Genomic DNA, 15,019 nt, shown 5'->3' with positions numbered 1-15,019 from the left:
TCTTCTTAGATTATTGGCCTTACGTCTGTTAATCGACCCTGGTCCATCATGCTGTTAGTAATTACTGGGAGTCCTGTTGACAGATACTTAATGTGTCAAAAGGCCAATTTTGTAAAATGAAAACTGAAGAAAAACTAAAACAACAGATTAGGAAATGAAAAGCGAAGTCATTTATTCCAGATATAACACATTCCCAGTAGGTCTCTGCTATGGCATTTCCTCTTCATACTGTTTTTTTTTTTGGTCAGCTTAAGATACACTCACATTTGTACCTTCTCATTGTTGAATGGCTGGTGTGTGGTCAGGGTTTTCCAGTTGTTAGTAATTTTGTGTGAAAACTCACTGTGACATGGAATGGAAAGAGCTATAGGGGAAACAAATCTTGCTCACAGTACAGCTGAACTCAAAGGAATGCTTCAGGCTGTGAAAAATGGCTTCCCGTTCCCTGGCTCCAGCCTGTGAGTGCTCACGCCTTGGAAAAGGTAATCTGGAAAAAGTGAGGTGTGGGAAGGACAGGGATTTTCACATTGCAGCAGAGGAGAGCCATAGTTTCTTCTCAAGTTTAATTGTATGTGGGTGGTGCACGATCATAAGTGCTCATAAATTGTGTACCCTGATATTGAATTCACCCCCTCCGTATGTGTCAGTGTGAGCTGAGCGGAAGCCAGTAGAACAGGCCAAAATATACTAGAACTGCAGCCAAACTGATGACAGAGGGTTTGAAAAGTCAGCTACAGAGACCTGTGAACCCAGTTTTTAAAGTAATAGATTTCTTGTCCTGAGCCTCTACGTGGATGATATTTTCCCCTCTTTTGGGGTAGAATATAAAATGAGAAGTTACTGATGGAGAAATTGACTACAGTCTTTAGTTGAAAAAGTAGCATTTGGTAACGTGGAGAACTATTCAGAAATTTTAAGTTGTCGTGTGGCGTTCCATAGGACGTTCACACTGTATTGCAAGATGCTATAAACAGTGTTTTTTTTTCCTTTACTAGAAGCATTCATTTTCAGTAGATTGAAGAAAAAAACCTTGATTCCCACCTCTATGGACTAGAAGTGGAGGAAAAAAAGCACATTAAACCCTCAAAAGGGAAGTAGTAAGGTGCTAGGCAAATACTTCCCGCTACTGCCTACTACTTACTTTTTAGAGATGGCAACTTTGATTACAGTTGAGCAGAGAATGTGTGTTCTTGTGCGTTTTGTTTAAATGTGAGGCCTTTTTGAGACTGGGAAGCGTCAAGGGAATTAGAGAATACAAATGCAATTTGAAGGTTGGGCAAATAAAATTTAAATAGCTTGGTTATAGCTCAAATTTTCTCTTTATGCCTGATATAAAATTTATCAAGTGATGCAAAATGTATTGAGGGACATTTGCCTAGAAAGACTCTTGTAAGGATATAACCAGACTGTTTGGAGGTGCTGGATAGTACTGGGACAGAGAGTTTTAAATGACACCTTCTTAACCTTCTGAGCAATGGTCAAATTGGGCAGGCAACTAAGTCCCATGGAGGTGACAGTGTTTCCCTGCTTGGATTCAGTTCACGCGTTCATGTATGCGTTTGGTATGAGGACTCTTTTGAATACAAAATTATTTGGTGCCACTTAAAATGTTTCCTAGCTAGGTACTCAGGGAAATTATCACAAGCAGTGCTGTTGTTTTATTTCTAACGGGAAAAGAGCAAGATGCTTTAGGAAACAATAGAACAGTTGACACACTTGTGTCACTCAACAGAACTGAGAATGAGACCCTTCGTTTTGGAAGTTAAGGAGTGTGTGTAATCTTATTAGTGAGAGAGTCCTTCTTGCTTATCTAGATCAATGGAACCAGGAGAGAAGGCATGGCCAGGCATGATGGCAACAATAGTGAAGGCCGCAGGATGGGGAAACTGAGATCTGCAACCAGAAAGGAAGCTGTCAGAAGGAAGAAAAGACAGAGGTGGAAGGTTTCAGATATACCATCAGTGCTGCAGCTAGAACATAGTAGGTACACAGTAAATAGTTGTTGAGAGAATGAAAACGAGTAAAACTAAAAGGTGGATGGGAGCGGAGCAGTATCACATTATCTAAAGGGCTCTTCAGATGGTTATTCGGGAAAGCAAATTGATTTTCTTTCTTTCTCTCTCTCTTTCTCTCTTTTCCTCTTTCCCTCGTTTTCTTTCTCTCTCTCTCTTTCTTTCCCCTTCCTTCCTTCCTCCCTTCCTCCCTTCCTCCCTTCCTCCCTTTCTCTCTCTTTGAGGCTAACAAAGATGATACAGAATCAAATTATCGGTCTTAGATTGGATACTAGGGATGCCAGTAAGAAAATTGCTTAGTGTTCAGGATCTAGGTAGGACCATAGACCTTCGGCAATAAAGTAGTGTGCTGTACTGGCGAGGATGGCAGGGACCTGTGGATGAGGAAGCAGAGCCAGCTCAGCAGCTGAGGCAGGCTGCTTGCTGTTCGGTGGAAGCTCTGTTGCCTTAAGAGGACTCCCAAGGAATTGTTCTTCCATTAATTGGCGGTGCAGAGTAACTGGTCTGCCTGCCCCAGGCTGAAAATATGCTTGGCTTCATAGCATTTTGATGAAAAAAGACAACTTGAATTTCCAAAGTGTGAAGCGTTTTTTATTCTTGTGAAAGTGATGCTTTTGCAGAATAAACTGCTATAGGGCAGTGGTTCTGAAATACTAAAAATAATTCTCCTAAATTCCTAGCATTGCCATAAATTGTATTTACGATAATGTTACTTAAATGTGTATGTACAAATATAAAACTAGGAATAAATTCTTTATGCTTATAAGTTTTATACACTTACACAATCAAATTTAATGTCAAATTAATTCAGACTCAATGAATTTGGCATGTCTGTACTTTATTACTATGTGCTTATGTGATGACTCAATTTTCCCATTACTTGCCACTATTTTAACTTCCAACAAACTTTGTGCTGTGTGCTGCGAAGTCCCTGGCTCTTCAGCTGGCTTTAGTGCATCATTTATGAGTTACATTCACCTCTCCTTTTCTCATTCATCTATGGTAATTAATTTAGCAAGTAATGTCAGATAAAACTTCAATAAATAAGAAATTAAAGTCTTATTTGATTAAAATGTCTCAATTATGAATGACCAATGCAATGTTTAACTTTCTGACAAACAAAATAATTCAGCATGAGTAAAAATGGTGGCTGTGGGATAATTATTGCCATTGTGACATTAGAATATTAGTTTATCAGGAATCAGATATGCTTGTCAGTACATTGAGGGTTAAATGCTACAACTCTGGCTCTGATGTCATAAATACAATTTTGCCAAAGATAACGAATAAGTGGCAGTACACAGTTTTCAGGTGATTGAGAATATGCTAATATTTTCAATTTTAAAGTTTTTACTCAATATATTTCAAATATAGGATAGTATAGAAAATAATCTAACATATATATATATACCAAATAAATTATAAGATGATAAGATTTTGCAGTTATTTGCTTCAGATGTCTTTTCAGTTGTCATCCTCATTGTTTTATTTTTAAAGTTTGTATAGAGTAAAATACTTTTTTTTTTTTTGTTGCACAACTCTGAGTTTTAACATGTGCGTAGATTTGTGTAGCCACCAGTAGAGAGACAGTTTCATCACCCCCTCCAAATTTCTTTGTGCGGCCCTTTTGTAGTCAAACCTCCCCCTGCCTCAACATCTGTCTACTGCGGATCTATTCTTTGGCCCCATAGCTCTGTCTTTTCCAGAATGTTACGTAAATGGAATCTTAGGATAGGTAACTTTTGGAGGCTGACTTCTTCCATTCTGTGTAATGCGTGTTGTGTCTATCAATATGTCCTTTCTTTTTATTGAGGGATGCATTCCATTGTACGGATGTACCATTCCTTTTACTCACTGAAGAACATTTGATTTATTTTTGGAAAATATGAATAATCTTGCTATAAATATTTTTGTACAGGTTTTGTGTACAAATAAGTTTTAATTTCTGTAGCATAAATTATAGAAGTAAGATTGCTGGGTCATAAGTATGTGTTTTACTTTGTAAGAACTGCCAACTTCATTTCCAGAATGTCTGTACCATTTTGCATTCCCAATAGCACTGTACAAGAATTCTAGTTGCTTCCACTCCTCATCAGCATGCAGTATTGTCAGGTTTAAAAAAAATCATTTTAACCATTCTAATAGGTATAAGAAGTACCTCATTGTGATTTTACTTTTTATTTCACTAATAACAAATGATGTTGCACATCCACTGAGAGTTTATTTGACATTCGTATATCTTCTTTGGTGAAGTATTCATTGAAATCTTTAATCTATATATATATAGAGATGTGTATATATATTTGAATTGGGATGTTTGTTTTCTTTTACTATTTTTTAATTGAGGTTCTGGAGTACATGTGCAGAACATGCAGGTTTGTTACATAGGTATACACGTGTGCCATGGTGGTTTGAGGTACCCATCAACCTGTCATCTACATGAGGTATTTCTCCTAATGCTATCCCTCCCCCAACTCCTCACCCCCACCTACAGGCCCCAGTGTGTGATGCCCCTCCCCCATGTTAATGTGTTCTCATTGTTCACCTCCCACTTATGAGTATTTGCTGTGTTTGGTTTCCTGTTCTTGTGTTTAACTTTGTATTTGTTTGCTGTTCTTGTGTTTGTTTGCTAAGAATGATGGCTTCCAGCTTCATCCATGTCCCTGCAAAGGACATGACCTCGTTCTTTTTTCAGGCTGCATAGTATTCCATGGCATATATGTGTCATGTTTTCTGTATCCAGTCTATCATTGATGGACATTTGGGTTGGTTCCAAGTCTTTGGTATTGTGAACAGTGCTGCAATAAACATATGTGTGCATGTGTCTTTATAGTAGAATGATTTATAATTCTTTGAGTATATACCCAGTAATGGAATGGCTGGGCCAAGTGGTATTTCTAGTTCTAGATCCTTGAGGAATCACCACACTGTCTTCCGTAATGGTTGAACTAGTTTACAGTCCCACCAACAGTGTAAAAGCATTCCTATTTCTCCACATCCTCTCCAGCACCTGTTGTTTCCTGACTTTTTAATGATCGCCATTCTAACTGGCATGAGATGGTATCTCATTGTGGTTTTGATTTGCATTTCTTTAATGGGCAGTGGTGATGAGCTTTTTATCATGTGTTTGTTGGATGCATAAATGTCTTCTTTTGAGAAGTTTCTGTTCATATCCTTTGCCCACTTTTTGATGGGGTTGTTTGATATTTTTCTTGTCAATTTGTTTAAGTTTTTTGTAGATTCTGGATATTAGTCCTTTGTCAGATGGATAGACAGCAAAAATTTTCTTCCATTCCGTAGATTGCCCGTTCACTCTGATGATAGTTTTTTTGCTGTGTAGAAGCTCTTTAGTTTAATTAGATCCCGTTTGTCAATTTTGGCTTTTGTTGCCATTGCTTTTGGTGTTTTAGTCATGAAGTCCTTGCCCATGCCTATGTTCTGAATGATATTGCCTAGGTTTTCTTCTAGCGTTTTTATGCTTTAATCCATCTTGAGTTAATTTTTGTATACAATGTAAGGAAGGGATCCAGTTTCAGCTTTCTGCATATGGCTAGCCAGCTTTCCCAATACCATTTATTAGATAGGGAATCCTTTCCCCATTGCTTATTTTTGTCAGATGGTTGTAGGTGTGATGTTATTTCTGAGGCCTCTTTTCTGTTCCATTGGTCTATATATCTGTTTTGGTACCAATACGATGCTATTTTGGTTACTGTAGTCTTGTAGTATAGTTTGAAGTCAGGTAGCATGATGCCTCCAGGGCTGTTCTTTTGCTTAGAATTGTCTTGGCTATGTGGGCTCTTACTTGGTTCCATACGAAATGTAGTTTTTTCCAATTCTGTGAAGAAAATCATTGGTAGCTTGATGGGGATGGCATTGAATCTATAAATTACCTTGGGCAGTATGGCACTTTTCACGATATGGGTTCTTGCTATCCATGAGCATGGGATGCTTTCCATTTGTTTGCATCCTCTCTTACTTCCTTGAGCAGTGGTTCGTAATTCTCCTTGAAGAGGTCCTTCACATCCCTTGTAAGTTGGAATCCTAGGTGTTTTATTCACTTTGTAGCAATTGCAAGTGGGAGTTCATTCACTATTTGGCTCTATTTGTCTGTTATTGGTGTATAGGAATGCTTGTGATTTTTGCACATTGATTTTGTATCCTGAGACTTTGCTGAAGTTGCTTATCAGCTTAAGGAGATTTTGGGCTGAGACGATGGGTTTTTCTAAATATACAATCATGTCATCTGCAAACAGAGACAATTTGACTTCCTCTTTTTCTAATTGAGTACCCTTTATTTCTTTCTCTTGTCTGATTGCCCCGGCCAGAACTTCCAATACTATGTTGAATAGGAGTGGTGAGAGAGGGCATCCCTGTCTTGTGCCAGTTTTGAAAAGGCATGTTTCCAGTTTTTGCCCATTCAGTATGATATTAGCTGTGTGTTTGTCATAAATAGCTCTTATTATTTTGAGATACGTTCCGTCAGTACCTAGTTTATTGAGAGGTTTTTAGCGTGAAGGGCTGTTGAATTTTGTTAAAGGCCTTTTCTGCATCTATTGAGCTCATCATGTGGTTTTTGTCATTGGTTCTCTTTATATGATGGATTACATTTATTGATTTGCGAATGTTGAACCAGCCTTGCATCCCAGGGATGAAGCCGACTTGATCGTGGTGGATAAGCTTTTTGATGTGCTGCTGGATTCAGTTTGTCAGTATTGTATTGAGGATTTTTGCATCAATGTTCATCAGGGATATTGGCCTGAAATTTTCTTTTTTTGTTGTGTCTCTGCCATGTTTTGGTATCAGGATGATACTGGCCTCATAAAATGAATTAGGGAGAATTCCTTCTTTTTCTATTGTTTGGAATAGTTTCAGAAGGAATAGTACCAGCTCCTCTTTGTACCTCTGGTAGAATTTGGCTGTGAATCTGTCTGGTCCCAGACTTTTTTTGGTTGGTAGGCTATTACTGCCTTAATTTCAGAAGTTGTTATTATTGGTCTATTCAGGGATTTGACTTCTTCCTGTTTTAGTCTTGGGAGGGTGTATGTGTCCAGGAATTTATCCATTTCTTCTAGATTTCCTAGTTTATTTGCATAGAGGAATATTTTCTGATGGTAGTTTGTATTTCTGTGGAATCGGTGGTGATATCCTCTTTATCATTTTTTATTGTGTCTATTTGATTCTTCTCTTTTCTTCTTTATTAGTCTGACTAACAGTCTATTTTGTTGATCTTTTCAAAAAACCAGCTCCTGGATTCATTGATTTTTTTTGAAGGGTTTTTCGTGTCTCTATGTCCTTCAGTTCTGCTCTGATCTTAGTTATTTCTTGTTTTTTGTTAGCTTTTGAATTTGTTTGCTCTTGCTTCTCTGGTTCTTTTAATTGTGATGTTAGGGTGTTGATTTTAGATCTTTCCTGCTTTCTCTCATGGGCATTTAGTGCTATACATTTCCCTTTACACACTGCTTTAAATGTGTCCCAGAGATTCTGGTACGTTGTGTCTTTGTTTTCATTGGTTTCAAAGAACATCTTTATTTCTGCCTTCATTTCATTAGGTACCCAGTAGTCATTCAGGAGCAGGTTGTTTGGTTTCCATGTAGTTTTTGTGGTTTGGGGTGAGTTTCTTAATCCTGAGTTCTAATTTGATTGCTCTGTGGTCCGAGAGACTGTTTGTTATGATTTCTATTCTTTTGCATTTGCTGAGGAGTGTTTTACTTCCAATTATGTGGTCAATTTTAGAAAAAGCACGATGTGGTGTTGAGAAGACTGTATATTCTGTTGACTTGGAGTGGAGAGTTCTGCAGATGTCTAATAGTTCTGCTTGGTCTAGAGCTGAGTTCAAGTCCTGGATATTCTTCTTAATTTTCTGTCTCATTGATGTGTCTAATACTGACAGTGGAGTGTTAAAGTCTCCCACTATTATTGTGTGGGAGTCTAAGTCTCATTGAAGATCTCTAAGATCTTGCTTTATGAATCTGGGTACTCCTTTGCTGGGTGCATATATATTTAGGATAGTTAGCTCTTCTCTTTGCATTGATCCCTTTACCATTATGCAATGGCCTTCTTTGTCTCTTTTGATCTTTGTTGTTTTAAAATCTGTTTTATCAGAGACTAGGATTGCAACCTCTGCTTTTTCTTTTTCTTTCCATTTGCTTGGTAAATATTCCTCCATCCCTTTATTTTGAGCCTATCTGCATCTTTGCAAATGAGATGGGTATTCTGAATACAGCATAATGATGGGTGTTGACTCTTTATCCAGTTCATCAGTTCGTGTCTTTTAACTGGAGCATCTAGTCCATTTACATTTAAGGTTAATATTATGTGTGTATTTGATCCTGCCATTATGATGCTAGCTGGTTATTTTGCCCGTTCTTTGATGCAGTTTCTTCATAGTGTTGATGGTCTTCACAATTTGGTATGTTTTTTAGAGGCTGGTACTGGTTGTTCATTTCCATGCTTAGTGCTTTCTTTAGGAACTCTCATAGGGCAGGCCTGGTGGTGACGAAATCTCTCAGCATTTGCTTGTCTGTAAAGGATTTTATTTCTCCTTCATTTTTTAAGCTTAGTTTGGCTGGATATGAAATTCTGGGTTGAAAATTCTTTAAGAATGTTGAATATTGGCCTCCACTCTCTTCTGGCTTGTAGGGTTTCTTCAGAGAGATCTGCTGTTAGTCTGATGGGCTTCCCTTTGTGGGTAACTTGATCTTTCTCTCTGGCTGCCCTTAATATTTTTTCCTTCATTTCAACCTAGGTGAATCTGACAATTATGTGTCTTGGGGTTGTTCTTCTTGAGGAGTATCTTTGTGGTGGTGTCCATATTTCCTGAATTTGAATGTTGGCCTGCCTTGCTAGGTTGGGGAAGTTCTTCTGGATAATATCCTGAAGAGTGTTTTCCAACTTGGTTCCCTTCTCCCCATCACTTTCAGTTATACCAATCAAACATAGATTTGGTCTTTTCACATAGTCCAATATTTCTTGGAGGCTTTGTTTGTTTCTTTTCACTCTTTTTGTGTCTTCTCACTTTATTTCATTGAGTCAATCTTCAATCTCTGATATCCTTTCTTCTGCTTGATCAATTTGGCTATTGATACTTGTGTATGCTTCATGAAGTTCTCATGGTATGTTTTTCAGCTCCATCAGGTCATTTATGTTCTTCTCTAAACTGTTTATTCTAGCTGGTAACTCGTCTAACCTTTTTTCAAGGTTCTTAGCTTCCTTGCATGGGGTTAGAACATGCTCTTGTAGCTCGGAGGAGTTTGCTATTACCCACCTTCTGAAGCCTACTTCTGTCAATTCGTCAAACTCATTCTCTGTCCAGTTTTGTTCCCTTGCTGGCAAGAAGTTGTGATCCTTTGGAGGAGAAGAGGCATTCTTGTTTTTGGCATTTTCAGCCTTTTTGCACTGGTTTCTCCCCATCTTCATGGATTTATCTACCTTTGGTCTTTGATGTTGGTGACCTGTGGATGGGGTCTCTGAGTGGACATACTTTTTGTTCATGTTGATGCTATTCCTTTCTGTTTGTTAGTTTTCTAACACTCAGGCCCCTCTGCTGCAGGTCTGCTGGAGTTTGCTGGAGGTCCACTCCAGACCCTGTTTGCCGGGGTATCACCAGCAGAGGCTGCAAAACAGCAAAGATTGCTGCCTGTTCCTTCCTCTGGAAGCTTCATCCCAGAGGGGCACCTGCCAGATGCCAGCCAGAGCTCTCCTGTATGAGGTGTCTGTCAGATTCTACTGGGAGGTGTCTCCCTGTCAGGATACATGGGGGTCAGGGACACCCTTGAAGAGGTAGTCTGTCCCTTATCAGAGCTTGAATGTTGTGCTGGGAGATCTGCTGCTCTCTTCAGAGCTGTCAGGCAGAGACATTTAAGTCTGCTGAAGCTGTGCCCACAGCTGCCCCTTTCCCCAGGTGCTCTGTGCCAGGGAGATGGGAGTTTTATCTATAAGCCCCTGACTGGGGCTACTGCCTTTTTTCAGAGATGCCCTTCCCGGAGAGGAGGCATCTAGAGAGGCAGTCTGGCCGCAGTAGCCTTGCTGAGCTGCAGTGAGCTCTGCCCAATTTGAACTTTCCCAGCAGCTTTCTTTACACTGTGAGGGTAAAACCGCCTACTCAAGCCTCAGCAGAAACCCCTCCTCCCACCAAGTTTGAGCATCCAAGGTCAATCTCAGACTTCTGTGCTAGCAGTGAGAATTTCAAACCAGTGAATCTTAGGTTGCTGGGTTCCATGCGGGGTGGGACCTGCCGAGCCAGACCACTTGGCTCCCTGGCTTCAGCACCCTTTCCATGGGAGTGAACAGTTCTGTCTTGCTGGCGTTCCAGGTGCCACTGGGGTATGAAAAAACAAACAACAAAAAAACAAAACTCCTGCAGCTAGCTTGGTGTCTGCCCAAATGGCCACCCAGTTTTATGCTTCAAACCCAGGGCCCTAGTGGTGTAGGCACCGGAGAGAATCTCCTGGTCTGCCAGTTGCAAAGTTCGTGGGAAAAGCACAGTATCTGGGCTGGAGTGCACTGTTCCTCCTATTAGTCTCTCACGGCTTCCTCTGGCTGGGGGAGGGAAAACCCCTGACCCCTTGTACTTCCCGGGTGAGGCAATGCCCCACCCTGTTTCACCTCGCCCTCCGTGGGCTGCACCCACTGTCCAGTTTCAATAAGATGAACTGGGTACTTGAGTTGGAAATGCAGAAATCGCTTACCTTCTGTGTCAGTCTCGCTAGGCACTGCAGACTGGAGCTGTTTCTATTTGAACTTCTTGCCCAACTCTGCTTTCTTTTAATTTTAATGTTTTATTTATAGTTGACAATATTTGTACATATTTATAAGGTACAGTGCTATGTTTCAATATGTGTACACAGAGCATAAAGAATCTTTGCTTTCTTGTTGAATTTTGAGAGTTTACTATACATTCTTGATACAAGTTCTTGTTTTTAATTTTTTTTAGTTTTTAATTTTTATGGGTATATAGTAGGTACATAGATTTATGGGGTACATGAGATGTTTTGATACAGGCATGCAATGTGAAATAATCACATCATAGAGAATGGGGTATCTATCCCCTCAAGAATTTATCCTTTGTGTTACAGACAATCCAATTATTTTCTTGTAGTTATTTAAAAATGTATCATTAAGTTATTGACTATAGTCATTCTGTTATGCTATCAAATAGTAGATCTTATTCATTCTTTCTATTTTTTTGTGCCCATATAAGTTCTTTTTTGGATTTGTGTTTTGCAAATATTTTCCCTTAGTCTGTCATGTTGTCTTCACTTAGAGTTCCCTTTTTCCTTTTTTTGTCCCAAAGAAATAAAATATTGCAGAAATAGTTACTTTCCATTCCTTCTCTTGTTTTCCCTCTCCTTCACTAAACTATAGAAATGTGGATATTTATCATTTCTGTTTGTGTTTTTTATGTTTACAACAGATCCATACATCGATATACCTTATTTAATGAAATCATTTATTGCTTAAATAAAATACTTATCGAACCCCTACTATGCATTAGTCACCATTCTAGTGATTGAAGGAAAAATAAGGAACAGAATTAATGAAAATTTTAGTCCTTGTAGAGCTTAAAATAGAGTGCGGAAGACATAAAAAAATATTAAATATATTTATTTTATTACCTGATGATAAGTGCTAAAGAGAAAAATAAAGTGGAAAAAGAGTCAGTATATAATTTTTTATTTTTGTTCTTGGTCAGAGAAGGGTTCACGGAGAAGGTGACTTTGGACTAAAGCCCCGAGATAAGGTAGCAGATCTCTGGAGGACTAGCAACTGAGGCAGGGGCCACAGCAATGCAAAGGCTCTGAGCCTGGAGCATTCCTGGTGTATTTGAGAAGCAGGAAGAGGTCTATGTGGATGGACTGGGGTGCCCCAGGGAGAATAGTAGGAGAGAAGGTCAGAGGAGTCACGTGCATGTATGCAAGTGAATGTGGAGGCAGTGGTGTGCTGGTCCACAGCTGGCTTCTCTGGGAGATAAAAGCCCTGATTTGTAGCATTTTACCAATTTCTGTGGTGTGAATGCTCCCACCATAGCCAATTTCACACTACCATCCTGATGCATTGAATGGGGAGCTGGAAGGAGATGCACAGCCACCCATGATTCCGTAGCATTTTCCCCATACAGCGACGGTCAATAGAAATAACCTCAAAAGCCTAAATAACAGCAAAATGTGTTAAAATAATTAAAGAGGGATAACTTAAGAGTATTTCTTACTTTGAAATATAGCTTACTCAATTACAAGTTTATGTAATTTAACTTTTTAAATGACCATGTATGATAATTGGCTTACAAAATTCCTGAACATTTAACAGTTGACTCTTGGGAGCTGGTGTGAACTGACTCTAGCATTCTGTTGTGGGAAAGGCAACTGGTTGTGTGAAGCCTCATGGTCTATTGAACAAATCTTTTCTTTTTTCTCTGACATGGGAAACCATTAATAATTTTGAGCAGAGAAGTGTCATCGTCATTTAAAAAGGATCACTTTAGATGCTGTGCTGATGAAGACTGTGGGAAGGCAAGGTTAGAAAAAAGGACTACTATAAGGCTGTTGGAGGAATGTTGTCAAAGGTAATCATGGCTTAGGCCAGGGTGGTACTAGTAAGGGTAGTGAGAAGTTATAGGTTTCTTTGCCAACCAGTTGTACGTGTGACAAGAAAATAAGAGCGGATACAAGGATGATTCCAAGGTTCTGGGGATGAGCAATTAGAGAAAAAAAAGGAAATTGTCATTTACTGAGATGTAGAGACCATGGGTGGAACAGATTTTTGGGAAAGGTCTGGAACTCAGTCCTTGATATGTTAGTTTGAGATACCTATTAGACATCCAAACAGAGATGTCAAGTAGATGGCTGGATATAGAAATCTAGAATTTATGTCTGGGCCAGAGATAGAAATTAGGGATTGATCAGTCTATAGTGACAGACATGAGTCTGGAAGACAATTTCAAGGGAGTCAGTGTAGATTAAAAGAAAGAAGGTCTAGGGGCTGGGTCCTGAGGAAAATCCACCATTTGAGGGGGGAGATAAAAGACTAACTCTGAGAAGTGTTGGCCAGTGGGGCAGGAATACAACCAAGAGAATGGCGTCAGGCCCTGGAAAATCAGTAAAGAAAATGCTTCAAGGAGCAGAGTGTGACCGACTATGTCAAGTATTGCTGAGAGAGTAAGAAAGATGAGATTTTTAAGAACTGACTGCTATTTTTAGCAATGAGTGAGTCATTAGTGAAATTAATAAGACCACTTTAGATGGAGTCGTGGGGGTGACTGATTGGAGTTGATTAAAAAAAATGACGGAACAAGAAAAGTGGTAGCAACAGAGTGTGGATACACACAACTCTTTTGAGGGTATTTGCCTTTAGAGGAAAGTAAAGAGAAAGAGCAGTAGCTAGTTAGAAAGTAGTAGAATGAAAGAGTTTTTTTTTTTTTTTTAATTGGAAGCAATAAATGAAAGTATAATTGTCTGCAGATAGGAAAGATCCAGTATTGAGGAAATAATTGATGATGAAACAGAAATGCTGCTCTTGAATAGGTGAGAAGAAATGGATGAGTGTGTGCGGTCATGGAAATGTCAATTAACTCTGAGTAGATTCTAAATAGATTCTTCTATCTTATACCAGAGAACTGTTCCCTGCTTGAGGAAATCAATTTGCTGTTTTTAGCATCATTATGAATTAATAGTCAACTCATGATTTAACACCATTGGCAGGTCTACTGTATTTCTTCAGTCAGCTTGTTCCTCTATTTTCTACAACCATTTCGCTCTGTCCCACTTGCCTTCAATCTCTGACTGGTCCTACTGACCAAAGTCAACAGATGACCTACTTCAGAAAGAGAAACCATCGGAAGTGAACTGCACCAAATTACTGTGAGTAAATCTGCAAACCAGACCTTAATCTACAAGCCTGTTTTCTTGTGGCTGGCACCCACATGCTCCTTTTATCTATTACAGTGGAAAAGTTGTTCCTCCTTCTCTCCAAGGTGAATGCCCCCATCTGTCTCCAGTCATTGTCACCTTCCTCAGTTATTGCCCTATGAACTGTGTCCTCTCTTTCTTGTATTTATAACATTTCTTCTTCTACTGACCCCTTCTCATCAGAGTCTAGAGACACTCAGGCCTCTCTTGCAACTTGTTTTTCACTGGCTGGATAAAGACTGGTCTTTTAGATCCTACATAAATGAGGTCTTTTTTTCCTATCTTGGGGGCCTTGATCTCTATTTTTATCTCGGATCAGGGCAGACTAGTAGTGACTTTTGGATATGATATCTAACACATATCTTTGCCTTTAGGCAGTGCTCTATCTGGACTAGTTGAAATTAAAGATCTCTAAATTATATATAGTATAGAAAGATATTTCTTAATGTCCTCCACTACGGGAGATCCATTTCAGTGTATACTTGCTGTAAAAGTAGATTTCCTAATACTTGATCTTAATTCTTCAGTTCAGTTTGGATTCAGGTGCAGCTTTTTGTGGTTCCAGGCAAAGTGGGCAATGGTTGGCTTCTTTTCTCTGTCCAGAGACTCTTCTAAGACATGAACAACTCACAAATCAACTTTAGCCTTCTTGTGGATAAAGTTTAAAAAGTGTCTGTTGGAATAAGCCCCCTTTCCTAAGATGAGTTTTCTACTGAGAAGTCAAGCTATGCAAGATTAAAAATGCACGATGCTTAGGGAATTTTGAAGTCTTCTTTCCATGTAAAAAAATGCACATAAAAAACAACTTCAATCTAAGTCATGTTTCAACTATGTCCCAAAAGACTGAGAAGTGTTGTTTTCATGGAAAATTACTTACTACAGAAAAGATTTTTGTAGCTATATTATAATTTGTGGTAGGCAGAGATGTTTCCCAAGAGCCGTTTGATTTAAGACTGCAATAATGGATGAAACTCTGATATCTGAGATCACATTCTCTAGAATGTGAGCTTCATTTCCAAGGTACATAGACTTCCTCTAATTCTGCTGCCAGAACTATTTCAATGGATGTTTTGGAGTTCTAACTGTAGAGGAGTGGGACAGGAT

This window comes from Piliocolobus tephrosceles, chromosome 6 (assembly GCF_002776525.5).
Source record: "Piliocolobus tephrosceles isolate RC106 chromosome 6, ASM277652v3, whole genome shotgun sequence".
In the NCBI taxonomy this organism is placed as follows: Eukaryota; Metazoa; Chordata; class Mammalia; order Primates; family Cercopithecidae; genus Piliocolobus; species Piliocolobus tephrosceles.
This window is presented reverse-complemented; position numbering follows the sequence as displayed.